This window comes from Rhinopithecus roxellana, chromosome 6 (assembly GCF_007565055.1).
Source record: "Rhinopithecus roxellana isolate Shanxi Qingling chromosome 6, ASM756505v1, whole genome shotgun sequence".
NCBI lineage: Eukaryota > Metazoa > Chordata > Mammalia > Primates > Cercopithecidae > Rhinopithecus > Rhinopithecus roxellana.
Window position 1 is genome coordinate 28276452 of NC_044554.1, and position 6183 is coordinate 28282634.

The 6183-nt window shown below is 33.8% G+C and overlaps 1 pseudogene; it reads right to left on the reverse strand.

Annotated features, from left to right (window-relative positions):
• Positions 1-4035: 4035 nt before the first annotated feature.
• On the reverse strand, positions 4036-4941 carry LOC104682638 (annotated as a pseudogene).
• Positions 4942-6183: the final 1242 nt, after the last annotated feature.

Below are 6183 nucleotides of genomic sequence, written 5' to 3' on the forward strand. Positions count from 1 at the left end.
GCATAAGCTGGAAAATATAAAGACAATGCATTTTTAGAGGAATTAGAGTAGAACACAAGTCTATTATCTTGGTTTGATGAATATATAATGCAAGCTAAAGCAAAATACTGCAATCATACTGCATTTGAAAAATTCTACTTTTTTTTCTTATCTGACAATAGCAAGTCCTCATGACTCATTTAGGGCAAAACTTCTGTGGACACATGGCTCTAACAACTGGGCAACAGACCAACTCTATTCCTACAGGGAAAACAGTTTGATAAATTATAATAAATGAAACCTTATATGTGTTTATTAATTATATTTTCTTTTCATAAATAATCTTTCCATGTCATTTGCTTATTCTTCTATTAAAGTTTTCTTACCAGTCTAAAAAATGTAGAATTTAAATATTTAGCTTTAAATATATATTCCTTGCTTTTATTTTAATATATTTGTTTATATTTCTGTATACATTTATTGATATTTTTATCATGCTGTGTAATTTTCAGACGATTTGACAACAATTTTGTCATTTTTAAAGTATTTTGGAAATCACTTGAACTTACATGGTCCCTGATTAAATTCTGGGAGATTCACTGTAAAATTAACGTATTTTTGTCTTCCTATTAGAATTAAACTAGAGAAACACATTTTATATGAAAAAGATCTTAAAAATCTATAAAATGTAATGTTGATAACCATAATAGCCACTTTTTGAGCGGATATTTACCCCATGAAGATTCTTTCTTTTCTCAAAGTGGCACTGCCTCCTCTCACTTCCCACACTGATGGTCCTTGTCGGCCATGTTTTTACCACATAATCTTACATCCTGAAAAATATTTGACTGGGCTCTTTTCTTGAACATAAATGAGTCAGTTTGGCTGCAGAAGGACCTTTCTATAAAGTGTATTAACAAGTAAAAATAATAACGCAGGGATGCAAAGAGAAACATGGAAAGGAGAGGGGGAGAAAAGGAAGACAGCGAAAAATAGTCATGCTTTGGTTCCCGATATCTTTGAGTTTCCCAGTTTCAGGTTCCGTCTCTTAGGGCAACCCTTAGCCTCGGTATTGTGGATAACCTCTTGTCATTATAAAAATTCTATTTACACAATGATTATTACCAAAAAAAAAAAAAAAGGCATTGACAAAGACATCAAGGATAGTTAGGATGCTGGCTATAGCTTCCCAAAGAAAATAATATCTATACATGTTATGTAATATTTGATACATAATACAGTTGCTATATACTATTCTATAGCTGTTCTATAGATGTATATTGTTCTATAGATGTATATTGCTTTCTATTTCACTTCGAAAATTATTTATATACTTCTAAAGTTTGTTGTAAAACTGTGCAAATGTGTTTTCTATTTTGAATTAGAATTTCTAGAGGTAATTTAAGTCAGAGTATAAGAAAATATAGTAAATATACATATTGGCATAGACAGGTAGTTCTTTGGGTAAGAAATCATATTAGCTTGGAAAGACTGGTAATACTCAGTAAGTGAAAATGTAAACAATAATAAGCAAGTCAACTAATGCATGAATGTAGAAAAGATTGAATCACAAGTTTTTATTTTTTTCTGCTTATGATAAATGGTCATTAAATATTTGCTGGATAAATTACCAAATGCATAAACTCAAGTAATGGATGTAAGCTGAATCTAGCAGAGATACATTGGTTTCATTCTTGAATAAAATTCTGTGGTATTTATATAATACTCCAGACAAGAAACTATAAAGTTGCTAGAACTACATAGTGTAATTGACTGCAGTTCAGTTTTTTTTTGTTGTTGTTGTTGTTACGAGCAATAAATTCTTATACTGCTATAATAACTTAATATAGGTGTTTTATTTTATCTCACTGAAAATGCATTTGGGACAAGAAATAGCACATTTTCTTATTTATTTATGGCTTAATGCCAGTGATTTGGCTAATATGTAATATGATTTTTAAATTTACATGTATTTTAATATTATGATATATAATTTTACTCTTAAATATTCCTAAAGTTTAATTGACTCTGAAAACATAGAAACTCAAGAAGATTATGAAAAGCCTCATGCTGATGATTGGGCTTCCTAAATTTGCATTTATCACAGATATAGAGGCTTCATTTTTATCAAACCAAGCATGGGGCAGAGTCCTGACTGGATATGTGTTAGGATCCTTACAGTTTATAAAAAGTAAACATGTGTCAAGGATACCTTTTACTGTGCTTCATCCTGAAAAAAAAAAAAATGAATCTGAGAATTTTGTAAGGCTATAATATAGGATTAGACAGTCATTAGAGATTTAAAGTTCAAAAGTCAAATCAAATCAGCTGCTATTGCTCAAATTATGTCAGCATTGCAATTTTGATAATTTCTTAAATGAATGTTTTCTTGATAGTATTACAGGTAGATTTTACAATAAATTTCTTAAAAATGTACTTCTCAAATTGCCTATTTCTGAAGTGTACAACTATTCAAGAAATTTCCCTTGAAAATTCCCTAACAGATGAGACTAAATAATAATATATCATAGATATTAAATTAGCAGCATTTATTTTCAGTGTTGGCCATTAAACTGAGACACAGGGCTCTTTCTACAGGATCAGTAGAATATATAGAGCACATTCTTCAGAGAATTTTCATATCTTCAGACCTATCAATTAGTTTAGGAGGGAGGGTGCTATTCCAGACCGCTACTTAGAGATTCAAGAGTATGGACTGAGATGTCTGTTACAGGGAATACCCTACGACCATGAGTTTGAAGGAGTGTTATTATGAAAGGGCAATCATAGTTCTTATAATTGTCTATCAAGTGGTCATGAAAAATCATATTAAAGCAAATCTCAGGAGGTATATCCTAATTAGAGTTTAGAGCAAATTGCTTTAGGAGACTGCAGCATTTTCAGTGGTATTCAGTGTGTGTTTAGAAAATTTAGGGCAGAGTTAACCCAGAACAATTTTGTGCCAATATAACACTTTTGACAGTTTCATTCACTCAAAAAAAATTTATTCCACAAGCGTTTGCAGTATTATGATGTGCTATGTAAATAAAATGTAAATCAGCATTCCTGAAGACCTCTATTTGTTTCCTTTCAGTTCTTTGTTAGAAATATATAATGTAAAGAAAAAGTAGTAAATCCTTCAAGACTTGCTTTTCCTATTTAATAAAACTTGTGGCCTTTTAATTCTTATTTATTTATTTATTTATGAGTCAGGGCTTACTCATGTTGGAGTGCAGTGCTCAATCACAGCTCACTGCAGTCTCAAACTCCCAGGCTCAAGCGACCCTCCTACCTCAGCTTTCCTGGGAGCTGAGATAACAGGCATACACCTCCTGCACAGCTGATTTTTAAATTTTGTGTAGAGAGATGGGGGTGTCCCTTGATGCCCAGGCTGGTTTGGAACTCCTGAGATTAAGTGATCCTCTTGCTTTAACTTCCCGAAATGCTGGGATTATGGGCATGAGCTACTGTGCCTGATCACTTTGCTTCTTATTTTAAACTCTTTGCCATTTTCCTGTTGTTAATAACCACACTCACTGAAAAAGAAAACACTTAAATATTTGTAATAATTATTTAAAATTCTCAAAGTTTGTTTTTATGTTTTTAAAAGAAGAACTTAAGAAACCTATGCAAAATATTCCAGAGTATTCCAGAGATACTCTACAAATTTTGTTAGGTAATTAGTTTGAACACAGATTTAATCATGAAGATATATTAATGCTATAAAAGGAAAACAAAGAAAAATTACAATTTTTGATATTTTCCAGTTTAAAAAATTTCAGGTTATGTAGGTTTTTATACTCATAATTTCCTGAAATATACAATGTATGGGGATCATAAATCAAGAGAAAATAATTGGATGAAGATGAGACATAAACATGTGTTTGCACAGTAATTACTGAGCTTTTGCGTTTACTTGCAATTGAGCAGAATAAATGTGTTTTCAAATATAGAAATGACAGGTTTTTTTCTTATATCATATACTTTTATAACCAGTCCCAAGTCCAAAATGAAAAGCACTATAAATTTCATCTTTTTTTTTATTACCAAGCTAATTTATTTCTTAGGGTTCAAAACTTTCTTAAGATGACTGCCTGGTCTGTATGCAGATCCAGCTTCTTAATCCTCAAGCTCAAATTCAAAGTACTGTGGGTCTAAATAATGAATGTGAACATAATCATCTTCACCTCTGCTGCTGTAACTCTTGCCATTAGAAGGGAAGGCAACACTGTTGACAGTTGTGAAGTAACTCTTGACTTCCAAACTCTTTTTCAAAGGCCAGATGGAAGAACCTGGGCTCAAACCTGCCAGTCCTGTTGGAGGTTGTGGTTACATCCATGGCTTTCTGTCTGTTACCCAGTATCACATGGTCATTATAATTGGGGAAAGGGCAGCTGAGTTGATGAGATGTTCTGTCCAGAAAATCTCTTGATGTTCAAGAGTTGTAGAATCAAAGAACTTGGCTGTGTTGTCCTTGGTTGCAGTGATGAACTTGGTCATGTCGTTGGATAACTGGATGTCACTGATCTTCTTGGAGTGCTATTTAACACTCACCAATACCTCTCCAGACTTGGCATTATACTGGATGGACACTCCACTCTTATGGCCTGTGTTGATGCACTCCCCTGGGGAGTCCTCACAAAGCACTGGTGATATTATAGTCATTGTAAAGAATTTTCATGTATGTTTCATTGCTGTCAATCTGGCTTAGGTCCTGCAGATAAAAGAAGCTCACAAAGCCCTGGTAGCCCATCTGCTTGTCTGTAGAGAATATAGCGACATTGTTCCCAAAGTCCTTGCCACAGGTCTGGACAGCTACATCAGTTTTGAGCTGTTGTCAGCTGAGTCAGTGAGGACATGCTTGTTGTCCCAGTCACTGTCCATGCAGCACACAGCTCCTGTGTGACACACGTGGATGCCCAGCCTCTCACCGTTCACAGAGTACCACACATTGACTATCATCCCAATGGGGACCATATATATTCTAGTGGTTCGTTTCTTATTTCTGGAAGGACTCCTTGATCCTTTTAATAGATCATAATACAGACAGGGTCCAAAAATATGCCAAATGCCATAAGTAAATGTACAGCACAAGATTCAATTTGGAATAGTTGACTTTAAGTTTTTGCCTAAGGAGAAACTGAGATGTGAACAAGAGCACCCTTGACATTTTATAGCATGTAACACCAAGTAAAGCAGGGATTATTCATAATTGTTAGAAAACTTTATTTCTGAAAGTAATAAGATGCAAAATAGAGTTTGATGTGTAGCTGGAAAGTAAAAAATAATTTCAAACTTAGCATAAAGATTATTTCTATAATCAAAATTTAGGGTGGAAGTAGAAAAATTCATCAAGATTGTATGGGTAAAAGTAATATTTTCCTTATTTTAATTTAAATAATTTACAATAATTTTATAGCCAAAATACAAGAATACATTTAGGATTTAATTAAGTAGAACATGAATTGATCTATAATGGTATGTTTTGTCTTCCATACATTTTTCAATAAACAATAATGTCTTTACATTACTGAAAGACATTAGTGATAAAGAGCCTTTATCACTGAGCCTCCAAAGGCACAAGGCAACATTTGGCTACTTGAGCAGGGGCAGGATAACTGAGAAAGCCTCACCCCAGGCACCATGGGACACAGGGCCTACCTAAGACTGAGGTACAACCAAGTTGACAGAGAAGTTTCTACCTTCTGCCCTGTACAGCAGAAGATAACCACTAGTGGGATTGCTGGATCAAATGACAGTTCTACTTTTAGTTCTTTAAGGAATCTCCATACTGTTTTCTATAGTGATTATACTAGTTTACATTCTCAACAGCAGTGTAGAAGTGTTTCCTTTTCACCACATCCATGACATCAGCTATTATTTTTGATTTTTAAAATTATGGCCATTCTTGCCAGTTCTTGTAGGAGTAAGGTGATACCTCATTGTACTTTTAATTTGCATTTCCCTGACAGTTAGTGATGTTGAGCTTTTTTTTCTCATGTTTGTTGGCCATTTGTATATCTTCTTTTGAGAATGTCTGTTCATGTCCTTTGCCCATTTTCTTTCTTTCTTTCCTTTTTTTTTTTTTTTTTTTTTTTTTTTGAGACAGAGTCTCGCTCTGTCACCAGGCTAGAGTGCAATGGTGCAATCTTGGCTCACTGCAACCTCCCCCTCCTGGGTTCAAGCGATTCTCCTGCCTCAGCC